General features: G+C 33.8%; 1 pseudogene; it reads right to left on the reverse strand.

Annotated features, from left to right (window-relative positions):
• LOC139901051 (early nodulin-like protein 18) overlaps positions 1–14,544 on the reverse strand; it is a 172,139-nt pseudogene that overhangs the window by 10,409 nt on the left and 147,186 nt on the right.

The following is a 14,544-nucleotide window of genomic DNA, read 5'->3' on the forward strand; positions in this document are numbered from 1 at the left end:
TTAATTGAAATATGTTTCATATAGACAATTGACCACCCAAGTTGACCGGTGATTCACGAACGTTAAAACTTGTAAAAACTATATGATGACATATATATGGATATATATATATAGTTAACATGATAATATGATAAGTAAACATATCATTAAGTATATTAACAATGAACTGCATATGTAAAAACAAGACTACTAAGTTAATGATTTTTAAACGAGACATATATGTAACGATTATCGTTGTAAAGACATTTAATGTATATATATCATATTAAGAGATATTCATACATGATAATATCATGATAATATAATAATTTAAAATCTCATTTGATATTATAAACAGTGGTTTAATAACATTTAACAAGATCGTTAACCTAAAGGTTTCAAAACAACACTTACATGTAACGACTAACGATGACTTAACGACTCAGTTAAAATGTATATACATGTAGTGTTTTAATATGTATTTATACACTTTTGAAAGACTTCAATACACTTATCAAAATACTTCTACTTAACAAAAATGCTTACAATTACATCCTCGTTCAGTTTCATCAACAATTCTACTCGTATGCACCCGTATTCGTACTCGTACAATACACAGCTTTTAGATGTATGTACTATTGGTATATACACTCCAATGATCAGCTCTTAGCAGCCCATGTGAGTCACCTAACACATGTGGGAACCATCATTTGGCAACTAGCATGAAATATCTCATAAAATTACAAAAATATGAGTAATCATTCATGACTTATTTACATGAAACAAAATTACATATCCTTTATATCTAATCCATACACCAACGACCAAAAACACCTACAAACACTTTCATTCTTCAATTTTCGTCATCTAATTGATCACTCTCAAGTTCTATCTTCAAGTTCTAAGTGTTCTTCATATATTCTACAAGTTCTAGTTACATAAAATCAAGAATACTTTCAAGTTTGCTAGCTCACTTCCAATCTTGTAAGGTGATCATCCAACCTCAAGAAATCTTTGTTTCTTACAGTAGGTTATCATTCTAATACAAGGTAATAATCATATTCAAACTTTGGTTCAATTTCTATAACTATAACAATCTTATTTCAAGTGATGATCTTACTTGAACTTGTTTTCGTGTCATGATTCTGCTTCAAGAACTTCGAGCCATCCAAGGATCCATTGAAGCTAGATCCATTTTTCTCTTTTCCAGTAGGTTTATCCAAGGAACTTAAGGTAGTAATGATGTTCATAACATCATTCGATTCATACATATAAAGCTATCTTATTCGAAGGTTTAAACTTGTAATCACTAGAACATAGTTTAGTTAATTCTAAACTTGTTCGCAAACAAAAGTTAATCCTTCTAACTTGACTTTTAAAATCAACTAAACACATGTTCTATATCTATATGATATGCTAACTTAATGATTTAAAACCTGGAAACACGAAAAACACCGTAAAACCGGATTTACGCCGTCGTAGTAACACTGCGGGCTGTTTTGGGTTAGTTAATTAAAAACTATGATAAACTTTGATTTAAAAGTTATTATAATGAGAAAATTATTTTTATTATGAACATGAAACTATATCCAAAAATTATGGTTAAACTCAAAGTGGAAGTATGTTTTCTAAAATGGTCATCTAGACGTCGTTCTTTCGACTGAAATGACTACCTTTACAAAAATGACTTGTAACTTATTTTTCCAACTATAAACCTATACTTTTTCTGTTTAGATTCATAAAATAGAGTTCAATATGAAACCATAGCAATTTGATTCACTCAAAACGGATTTAAAATGAAGAAGTTATGGGTAAAACAAGATTGGATAATTTTTCTCATTTTAGCTACGTGAAAATTGGTAACAAATCTATTCCAACCATAACTTAATCAACTTGTATTGTATATTATGTAATCTTGAGATACCATAGACACGTATACAATGTTTCGACCTATCATGTTGACACATCTATATATATTTCGGAACAACCATAGACACTCTATATGTGAATGTTGGAGTTAGCTATACAGGGTTGAGGTTGATTCCAAAATATATATAGTTTGAGTTGTGATCAATACTGAGATACGTATACACTGGGTCGTGGATTGATTCAAGATAATATTTATCGATTTATTTCTGTACATCTAACTGTGGACAACTAGTTGTAGGTTACTAACGAGGACAGCTGACTTAATAAACTTAAAACATCAAAATATATTAAAAGTGTTGTAAATATATTTTGAACATACTTTGATATATAAGTATATATTGTTATAGGTTCGTGAATCAACCAGTGGCCAAGTCTTACTTCCCGACGAAGTAAAAATCTGTGAAAGTGAGTTATAGTCCCACTTTTAAAATCTAATATTTTTGGGATGAGAATACATGCAGGTTTTATAAATGATTTACAAAATAGACACAAGTACGTGAAACTACATTCTATGGTTGAATTATCGAAATCGAATATGCTCCTTTTATTAAGTCTGGTAATCTAAGAATTAGGGAACAGACACCCTAATTGACGCGAATCCTAAAGATAGATTTATTGGGCCTAACAAACCCCATCCAAAGTACCGGATGCTTTAGTAGTTCGAAATTTATATCATATCCGAAGGGTGTCCCAGAATGATGGGGATATTCTTACATATGCATCTTGTTAATGTCGGTTACCAGGTGTTCACCATATGAATGATTTTTATCTCTATGTATGGGATGTGTATTAAAATATGAAATCTTGTGGTCTATTATTATGATTTGATATATATAGGTTAAACCTATAACTCACCAACATTTTTGTTGACGTTTTATGCATGTTTATTCTCAGGTGATTATTAAGAGCTTCCGCTGTCGCATACTTAAATAAGGACTAGATTTGGAGTCCATGCTTGTATGATATTGTGTAAAAACTGCATTTAAGAAACTTATTTTGTTGTAACATATTTGTATTGTAAACCATTATGTAATGGTCGTGTGTAAACAGGATATTTTAGATTATCATTATTTGATAATCTACGTAAAGCTTTTTAAACCTTTATTGATGAAATAAAGGTTATGGTTTGTTTTAAAATGAATGCAGTCTTTGAAAAACGTCTCATATAGAGGTCAAAATCTCGCAACGAAATCAATTAATATGGAACGTTTTTAATCAATAAGAACGGGACATTTCAGGTGTCGTCACAGAGGGTGTAGATGGTTGTATTGTAGGTTTGCACAACTGTGTGGTTATTATCAGTGTTGAAAACTGCATGTTTATAATTCGTAGAAAAAACAAAATTAATTGAGTGAAACAAATTTTAGAAAGTGACTTAAACAAATACGGAGTACTATGTTGTAACCAGCTGTTTAATGTTTCAATCATGAAAATCTGGCACTAATAACCACAAATTCTCATTCTATGTAATCCATTTTTATTATATATATTAAACCTTTTTTATTTTAACTGTTACTCCGTATTTTACTAGTAGTCTGTATTTACTATTCTCCAGATAAAGTGTATCTAATAGAAAGTAGCAAATTCAAAAATATTTGTATCTTAAATAAATGGAGTAAAAAGTGAAAATTAAAGTATTAAACACTCCATTAATTTACCTTTATTGAAAAAAATGAAATTGTTAAAAATAACCCTAGATACTGAAGATCACACATCTATACTTTCAGTGAAACAGAGGATGATGATTTATTCCTTAAAAAATTGGTAAAAGTAAACCATGAACATATCGCACTTATCAAGATAGAGTAGATAGATTACATGTTCCCTATAATACCTTTTATATATTTATATATTATATATTATTCGGAGTATATATGTAGATTAATGCAAATATAAACCCATATATGCATCATGATCACAGATTACTTATATAAAGATGAAAGATTATTCTCATATTAATTATAATAAATAAGAATATACAATAACAATTTAAATTAGCAATATGATGAAGCTTTTGAAGTGTTTCGAAAAAGCATCGGGCTTAAAAGTCAATTATCATAAAAGCTCGATTTTTGGTTTGGGTGTTGTAAAGGATGAAGTCGAAAGAATAGCAAATCAAGTGGGGTGTAACACAAGTGAATTCCCTTTCAAGTATCTTGGTATTCCCATTGGTTGCAACATGAATCGGGTGGAGAGCTGGAATTTGGTGGTGGACAAGTTTAATTCAAAACTTTCGGAATGGAAGGCACGCTCGATATCGTTTGGTGGAAGATTAACCCTAGTTAAATCGGTCCTACATAGTTTACCTGAAACAACCCCAATCCGTTTAACCAAAAACGGAGTACATTTTTTTTTTTTATATGTTAGGTCCCAATAGCATCCAAGTACACAACCATTTCAAAATAGTTTTCCGTATACAATTTATCATAATAACACGTTAACGTTTTATCGCGACTCTTGGTTTACAAATGACATCATACGTCCTTACGAGGATGTATTTCACATACAAGGTTTGACTCGACACAACCAAACAATACGACCTCGAAACATTTATTCAACACCACGGTTAAGACATAATAGCCCAACCCGATACCAAGAGCATAATCCCGAGGATATACCAAATCCCTAATCCACATCCGTATCCGAAAGCTACCCCATCGAGCCCAAGCGTTCCTACGCATCTAGTCTAACAACTTGCTAGATTCACAATCACAATACCTGTAAAAAGGTAAACAACTAGAGGGGTAAGCTAACGCTTAGTGAATGCAATAATTATACATATACATATATAATCTACTTACTTGCAATCACTTACACAATACCGCATACAAGCTAGCAATTCAACAACCATGCAAACATCATGCATAAACTAATATCCGAAATTCACAATAAGCTAGGAACACCAATAGCATATAATTCACAATTTAACATGCTAATACAAAATTCACACAACCATGGTTAACCAATCGTACAAGGAATGGTACTCGAATTTCCCATCGGTGTTCATAACAACCATTAGTGTACAACAACATATATCACTAACCCTTGGCGGAACGACAACGCATATCCGTTCACAAAACTATTAGTGTACAACGACATATATCACTATCTTGGACAACACATATCCGTTCATAATCCGTTAGTGTACAACGACATATATCACCAACTCGGACAACACATATCCATTCATGAAAACCGTTAGTGTACAATGACATATATCACCAACTCGGACAACACATATCCGTTCATACAAATAAATACATTATATACATACATGTATACTTATCCTACTCACCTCGAGATGCATGCACAAGTCATGTATGTAAAGTCGCCACCAAACGCAATCGAGCAAGCTTTTACCTATAATATACATATAGGTATTCACACAATCAACACACATTCCCTTCAAGAGAATTTGACGCAAACGCCCTTAACCAAGGGTTTATACCTACCTCCACAATCCGTCCATTTAGACACCTAAGTGCAAAATACACCTTTTTATACATTTAACGACACCCGAAGGTCCAAAACTAACGAGACTAGTTCCTGCGTTCCCGAAATACCCAAATACAACAACTTTAGCCATTAAACGTATACTATCTCGTATATTACCCAAAAACCCGTTTCATGGTTGACCAAGTTTGACTTTATCGTTAAAATATCAATTTTAACCCGAAATCATTTCCAACGATTAAATTACATCCAAACACGTCCTTTAACACTTAACACTAGTATTTAAACAATCATTTGACTCAAACTCGCATCATTGTCAATTTTGACCTAAATCAATTTACCCATTTTGACCAAAGTCATAAAAATGCCTAAACTAACCAATAATTTATAACACAAGTGTTATATAACACAAGTGAAAATGGCCCTAATACACCAATTAAACCAAATCACAAGTGTTAAACCCTTAACTTACCCAATTTGACACATAAACCCTAATTTTGACCCAATTCAAAATTAGTCATCTAAATAAGCCCAAATGTGTTTCAATACTTCCATAATTACTAAACTAAGTGATTACACCCAAAACCAAAGCCTAATCATGGCCAAAACGTCAATCAACCCAAAACCCGCCATGTATAAAAAATAACTAGTTTCCATAAACCCACTTCATCATCTAAATGGGTTTTACATCTAAAAAGCTCAATACCCTAACTTGAATATCAAATCATAAAGATGAATTTCGGAGTTAGAACTTACCATCACTACCACAACGTAGCCGTGAACGAGGAGAACAACTTTAATTCTTGCGACCTGACCCAAAACACTCTTCTTCTTCCTCGATTCGAGCTTTCTCTCTCTAAACCCTTTACCCTATCTCTAGGATTTGGTGTGTGAGTGGGAGGGAAGGAGAATGAATAAAAATGAGGTTTGGATAAGATTGGGATCAGTTTTATGGCCAAAAACTTGTCCACATGTGAAATACCAACTTTGCCCTTCATTTAACTCATTAAAAGGCTGAAAAGCATCAGATCGTGCCTATTGTCGCGCCGCGGAGTAAACCCTCCGCGCCGTGGCCCAAAGGGTGATTTTAGATCACATTTTCAAGCTTTCTGACCCTCAAAATAGGCAATTGTCGCGCCGTGGCCATTCTGGTCGCGCCGTGACAATGGCCTATTTCATCCGAACTTCAACAACTTGTTTTGGCCATAACTCTTTGATCGTAACTCCGTTTTTGATGAATCAAATATCGTTGGAAACGTAATAAGATTTCCTTTTTAATAGTAAGGTTTTGAAATATCAAATCAAACTTTATTTGGGGTCAAAAAGGTACGTATACGCCTTGGAACTCAAACAACGTCCAGTTTTCTTCGACATTCGAACAAGCAACAAGTACACGCTTGATATACTTCATACACTCATCGTACAATCATCTTTATACTATTATACAACCAAGTATGAACATTCTAAAGATCAATCACATACCTCGGACATGTATGATGAAAAACGGGATGTTACAACTCTCCCCCACTTAAATTGGATCACGTCCTCCTGATCCTAGTCACTTAACCAATCCTAACCTACACGCTATGGTTCTCCGACACATATCTAAACTCAATGTCCACCACGATTTCCATTAACCCGAATGTCTCACCACACGCTAATAACCATTAGCATGTATTATTGCAACAAACGGTATCTCGTACACACAACGACCAAAAATTCTCATTTAGGAAATATGAAAAACACCATATATCCCTTCAAGTTCTCTCGGCTACAACTCGCCACAAGCTACATCCATACTACATCACCCCACGCAATCTACCAAATTCACTACGCCGTGAACCAAGTCTTGCGTTAATCCGAATCGAGAAGGATTTATGCCGCGTTAAACTCCTTACTTCAATGACTCGTAAACCAGCGATTCAAGAAGGTTCACTTAATCAAGAATCAACTTCCCCCGTCTGCACCACCGGGTCATCCTTCAATAAAGGAATCTTAGTATCGCCAACTAATCACACTAGGGATACAAACTTTCCCATCAATCGATCCGCGCACGATCACCAGTCTCTGGATTATTCCAGGACGACGATAATACACCACGTGCTAAACAAATCATCAACACTCAACACAGGTTTTCTCCTCCAACTCTACAACACAACCCCATAAGAAGGCTTTCTAGTACTAGCACGGGGACTATTCATATACTAGAATCCCATCAACAACAAATCATCATCACTACAAGTTCGCCACTCGACACACGACCCATAAAATATTCACCAACGTCGGGTGAACCCTCCTACCTAGACCGTCCATTAAGGATGGCCTTGACATTTCCATGCAACCAACGAGTCGAATAACTAGGGAACACACTCTCGCAAACAAACAACAACCTCGTGTCTCGACGTGAGACAATCAGAACCGGCGCTCCCTACCTAATAACCATCCTCAAAGTGGAATAATCCGCTGAAGATTCTCACGATCATGTTTTCCAACAGGGAAAATACAGTATTCACCACCATCTCGAACTCATACTCACTCGGCAGTACTATCCAAGTTTCACACCAACCCAAATTTATATCACGAGAGCACCTGCAATAACAGTTACATTCTCTCACTTCCGTGATCTCAAACTTCACACTTGGTCTCATACCGCACTTTGGTACTACACGACCGCCTTACATAAGAAGTCTTACACGTCACTTGATCTAGTACCACGGGAGCTTCCTCGGGCGGCAATAAAAACTCCCCCACTTAGGATTCAGCTCCACATTCTCACCGCCAAGATGATAACATCCCGCGGAATTACCATTTCACAACACACATGATCCTTCTCATCACTGATCATAAACACCGAATCACTGCAAATTCACTTTAGGCTCTCAGAGCAGTCATACAAAATTACCAGAGATGTCGTACACGCGACGACTTCGCACCTTCATACCACAAATCACAATAGACTGCCTTAATCGTTCGCAATGCGAACTCCACCAAAGTCCCACAAACGTCTCTATGCCTAAGCATACGTCACTCCGATAAATCAGTCGTGCATCTCAGTCGAGAGCACCCGACACTCAACGAACCTTTACCAATAATTGCTCACTCTCATGGAGAAGAGTGACCAATTCGACACAATAATTGCATCGACCGCAATATCAACACTTCATCATAACCTTCGGTCTTAACCGAACATTAAGTCCATCACCGGATCGCCGGTCATCTTCACCCGTCTATCACAAGAGCAACCAGATTCGCTCATCCGTCACTTCATAGGAAGTATTTACCGCAATGCTATCTAACTTTGACTTTCGCAACCACCGAATTACTATCACCCATCGATCACTATTGTAATCTCCGCTGCTTCCAAGGGTATCTCACGGGAACCCTAATCACAAAGTAATCACACCACTACCGAAATTTGACATTACACTAGCAGGTATAAAGAGGCACCTGATGCAGTGTCATGCAGACTCCCACCACAATCTACCGAAATTTAAAAACTTGATCTTTGGGTTTCATACACCCGATGTCACCCATTTCTCCACAATAATGACCCAAAGTCATACCTACCCGATAAACCTTACGGTTTGTTGTCTTCTCAAAAGTTCCTAGCGATCACATGCTAGCCACAATTTCCACAAGACCAAAACGATATAGCCTCACGAACCCTTTCATCTAACACTAAAGAGATGCTTGAAAACACCAAGTCTTACACCCTTCCACACATTGGCATGACTACCACAACAAGGGATATTCCGTTAGGAATATTACCCTATAATCCATAACACGCTAACACACTAACGCAATCATCGTCATACGGGTCCCACTCCCATGAGTTTAATGAATGCAAGACTCCCCGATTTGCCAATTCCAAGGCGGCTCACAACTAGAATCCTTACACGATCCTCTAACCACACACTCTACCGAGTGCAACCTCAAACGACAATTATTAGACTTGTCGTATTCCATTACGGAATTTAAGTCCTCGACGCACACACACATACAATAATTGGTCATCCTAGTTATGATGGGTAACTACAACCAATGACAAATCCCAACAGTGCACCCACTACCTAGGGTGACTACGCACGCGCCAAACTCGTGAGTTGCTCACTCACCTTAGCTAACCGAAACCACCGTAACACTTCCCGACTCACAAAGAACCCAATGTGACAACAAGCACATCACTCGAGACCATTATATCCAAGGAACCAATAAAAGATTCCTAACTCGTCCCGTTCTACCCCAAACATGCCACGTGTGACAACCCGAAAATTTCTGACCAAATTTAAACTTAATCTTTATATGTTACCGACACGATAAGCAAAGTCTGAATAGTTGAATCTCAAAATGTTGAACTTTGTTCATGTATTTATTTAACCTCGACCAAATCCCGACGATTCACAATTAATTGTATATAGTTATGTGTGTGTGAAAATAAATTTGTAAATAAATTATGAGTGCATATATTAATTATAATTATTAATTTAATATTACTTTTTGGAGTGTTGAATCACTGAATTATATTATGTATATGTATAATTGATATATTGATGATTGAGTAATGTGTGTTAAGGTTTTTCTTTCAATTCCTTTCCACTTGTATTATCATTACATGTAATTATGTTTTTGCTAATCAAAACAAACGATGGCTCCAATGATTGTACAGTTACTTCCAAATTCTTATAGGAAATTTCTTTTAATATATATGCGAATGAATTTGTAAACAATTACCATCCCATCATTCTTCTTTCTATTCTGTTACATATTCTTTTCACATAATGAACCCACCTATCACTTTCCTACTTAGACCACCACTATGCTTAATTGAGTCATTTCCCTGTGTAACTGTTTCAAAATTCAACTTTCAGTTCCACATCATTTTCAACAATATTATGACTAAGGAATATATATATCTATATATAGATAATATATACGATACATATAGAATATATATTATATCACAAAACAACCATTCCTTTGCTTCACCATTACATTCTTTCTTCCCCCTTCTTTGATCAAACCCATTGCACCATTTAACACCCACTTAATCACCAATCCAAACCACCTTAACAACCTTTGAAAACCCATTACATACCTACTGCTTCTTTTTGTCGAACCAAAACCACTTCAAATCTATCTAAACATTACCTTCACCGGATCATCACCCAGCTAGCCACCTCCACCACCTAGACCAACAACTTTATCGACTGTCATCATCAATCACCTACAACCCCTCGTGAACTCATCCAAACTGTTGCACGTTACTATTTTCTGTCGATATCATCATCAAACAATCACAATGAACGATCGTAAGCTGCCACCTGTGAAGATTACTATATTGCTGATTAATAAACAAATACCATAACCAACACCATTAAATAACCACAGATCACAAACTTGCATATTTTTTTTACTGATGGTACTCGTCTTCTATTTCATCTACCACTACTTCTACCTTTCAGTTTCTATTTTGAGCCAAGCCATCAAATTCTTCATCAAACCACCACCATGATCACCATGTGAGACCATCACCTCTGTTTACAAGGCTGCTGTCACAGCTGCTACAATTAATGCATATCAAATTAAAAGAATTAATAGAAAGTGATTGAACAACAACCGTTACCTCATCAATCTGTGTAGGATTCGAATGTGACCCAGCTGAACTATCATGATGATCATTCACCTTGTTACAGCAGTCACTAAATTCACCATTCTCCTTGATTGGTCTCCAACGAAGAAGATGAGTCTGCATATTCCTCAACACCAACCCCTTTCATAAAATTCTCATCATGAACATTACCATGAATCTTAATATGGATAATAAAAACAATCTTGGACAAAGGTTTAGTTGCAACACATACCTTTGAGTAGTTGTAGCAGCTATTATCATGATGTTAGCGAAAAATTTGATCCAAACCACTACTTTTTCTGTTTCCAATCTGTTTCTCTTTCAGTCAGCCTAAAACGTAATTCAGTTATCAAGTTATCATCATCAAATTGATGTTACTGTTTCTGCTATTAGGTTTCTTCTACCCTCTATTATCATCGAACACCTTAAAGTCGAATAAACACCTGTTACAGCCGAAAATAACCCACTAACTCTACTACTCGATTACTCCTTGTTGTTACTGCTAACTCATGATTATAAATATCAATTTATCGTGAACTTATGCTATTCATGCCTCTTATTCTAAAATCATAAACATAACCATAATCAGAATCGGAACAATTACCTGCAATTGCTTTCCTGATCAACGAATCCCATCACCATCAGGATCATCTCTTCTTCTGCTGCTCGAAGTTATGGGTTGATTGATGATGTTGATTGTTACTATTCGATCTCTACCCTGGTTATTTCTTTGCCTCAGTTATGATGATGAAACGATGATGATGATGCATAGTTGGCCAATTAGATTTCAAGGATTGTTGATTAATTGATTGAAAAACCGAAGGCCATAAATCGTGATGTTCTCCTGCGTTTGATTCCGCTTCTTCGATCTACTTGGAGCCGACAATCAAACCCCAATTTCCCTTTTATTAGGTATAAATATAAATATAAATATAATAATAATAATAATAATAATAATAATAATAATAATAATAATAATAATTATTATTATTATTATTATTATTATTATTATTATTACTAATATTATTATGTTATTCTAATTTTTATTATTTTTATTTTATTATTATTAATATTATTATAATTATTAAATTTTTTTGTTATTATATGAATTGTATGACAAATAATTCGAATGTCATCATTGTTATTATTAATAAGTATTATTAAGATTTATTATTATTAAGAATTATAATTACTTATTATTATTATATAATTAAGTATTATTGTAAATTGGGTAAGAAAAATGGGTCAATCTGTTGGGCTATGGGATTGGGCCGTAAAGCATAAAAGTCAGGTATACATATATATATATATATATATATATATATATATATATATATATATATATATATATATATATATATATATATATATATATATATATATATATATATATATATATATATATATATATATATAACAATTGTTAATTTTTATATAACAATTGACACATAAAAGGGTATTTAAATTATAATAATAATTATTATTAATATTATTATTAACCTTAGTATTAGTAGTATCCTTATTATTAAATTTAGCATTTTTATTAAAAACATCATTTTTAAAATTAATTTTAGTAATAAAAATATTATTATTAAAGATTATCATTATTATTATTATTAAAATTATTATTTCTAACATTATTATTATTATTATTATTATTATTATTATTATTATTATTATTATTATTATTATTATTATTATTATTATTATTATTATTATTATTATTATTATTATTATTATTATCATTTGTATTACTAATCTTACCATTAGTATTATTATTATTATTACAACAAATAATATTCATATAAAACATAATTATTACATATAACATAACTATATTAATATTTTTCTAAATATAGTAACATTATTTATTTAAAGTATACATAAAATAAATGTAGTTAATTAAATTATTAATAAAACATATAATTTACTAAAGTAACAATTTATGATAATATATATAGATTGTTCGATTACGATTATATGTATTAATATATACCTGATATAGGTTCGTGAATCCGAGGCCAACCCTGCATTGTTCAATTGTTCAATGTCGTTATATGTATTTTACTACGAAATACAATAGGTGAGCTTCATTACTCCCTTTTTAAATGCTTTTGCAATATATACTTTTGGGACTGAGAATACATGCGCTGCTTTTATAAATGTTTTACGAAATAGACACAAGTAATCGAAACTACATTATATGGTTGAATGATCGAAGCCGAATATGCCCCTTTTGCTTGGTAACCTAAGAATTAGTAAACCGATCTACTAATTGACGCGAATCCTAAAGATAGATCTATGGGCCCGACGAACCCCATCCAACGTACCGGATACTTTAGTACTTCGATGTTATTTTATATCATGTCCGAAGGATTTCCCGGAATGATAGGGGATATTCTTATATGCATCTAGTTAATGTCGGTTACCAGGGTTCAATCCATATGAATGATTTTTGTCTCTATGCATGGGACGTATGTTTATGAGAAATGGAAAATATGAAATCTTGTGGTCTATTAAAATTATGGAAATGATTATTTATGTTAAACCAATGAACTCACCAACCTTTTGGTTGACACTTTAAAGCATGTTTATTATCAGGTATGAAAGAAGTCTTCCGCTGTGCATTAGCTCATTTTAGGGATACTACTTGGAGTCATTAATGGCATATTTCAAAAGACGTTGCATTCGAGTCGTAGAGTTAATCAAGATTATTATTAAGTCAATTATAGTTAGATATATTATGAAATGGTATGTATGACGTCAAATTCTGATGTAATTAAAGATTGTCTTTTCAAAAACGAATGCAATGTTTATAAAATGTATCATATAGAGTTCAAGTACCTCGCGATGTAATCAACTGTTGTGAATCATTTATAATCGATATGGACTTCGTCCGGATGGATTAGGATGGGTCATTTCAGTTGGTATCAGAGCGGTGGTCTTAGTGAACCGGGTCTTGCATTAGTGTGTCTAACTGATAAGTCGTTAGAATGCATTAGTGAGTCTGGACTTCGACCGTGTCTGCATGTCAAAAGTTTTGCTTATCATTTCTAGTCAGAAATCATCTGCTTATCATCCTTAGGAAATTACCTGCTTATCATTCTTAGTCTAGACACACCTTACTGAAATGATTGCATGAATAGTGTATAGACAAAATTCGTATCTTAGTGTATTTGCTAATTCATATCTTAGCATATCTGTTACTATAGACTTTGCCTGACAACTTCTGTAGATTTCTCCGTAACTTATAGGATTTTAGTATTATATATGCATATGTAAATTATGTATTGCAGGGTACTAATCTACATCCTATAATCTATTTCTTATCGAAAATCCTTCATCTGATCGTACGAGCTGAATCCCTCAACCAGTTCGAATTCCTCGGATTCCGACAGCTATTCCGATATGGAGTTTCACCTAAGCTCCGAAAGCAATGTTACCAGAATGAATCAACCAATTCATCTGATGAGTTCGTAGTCGACTTAATCAATAGAGATGAGGAGAAGGCGATATTTTCCATCAACCAAATTTCCTCTTGGCGATGAACCTGA

Source organism: Rutidosis leptorrhynchoides, chromosome 3 (genome assembly GCF_046630445.1).
Source record: "Rutidosis leptorrhynchoides isolate AG116_Rl617_1_P2 chromosome 3, CSIRO_AGI_Rlap_v1, whole genome shotgun sequence".
NCBI lineage: Eukaryota > Viridiplantae > Streptophyta > Magnoliopsida > Asterales > Asteraceae > Rutidosis > Rutidosis leptorrhynchoides.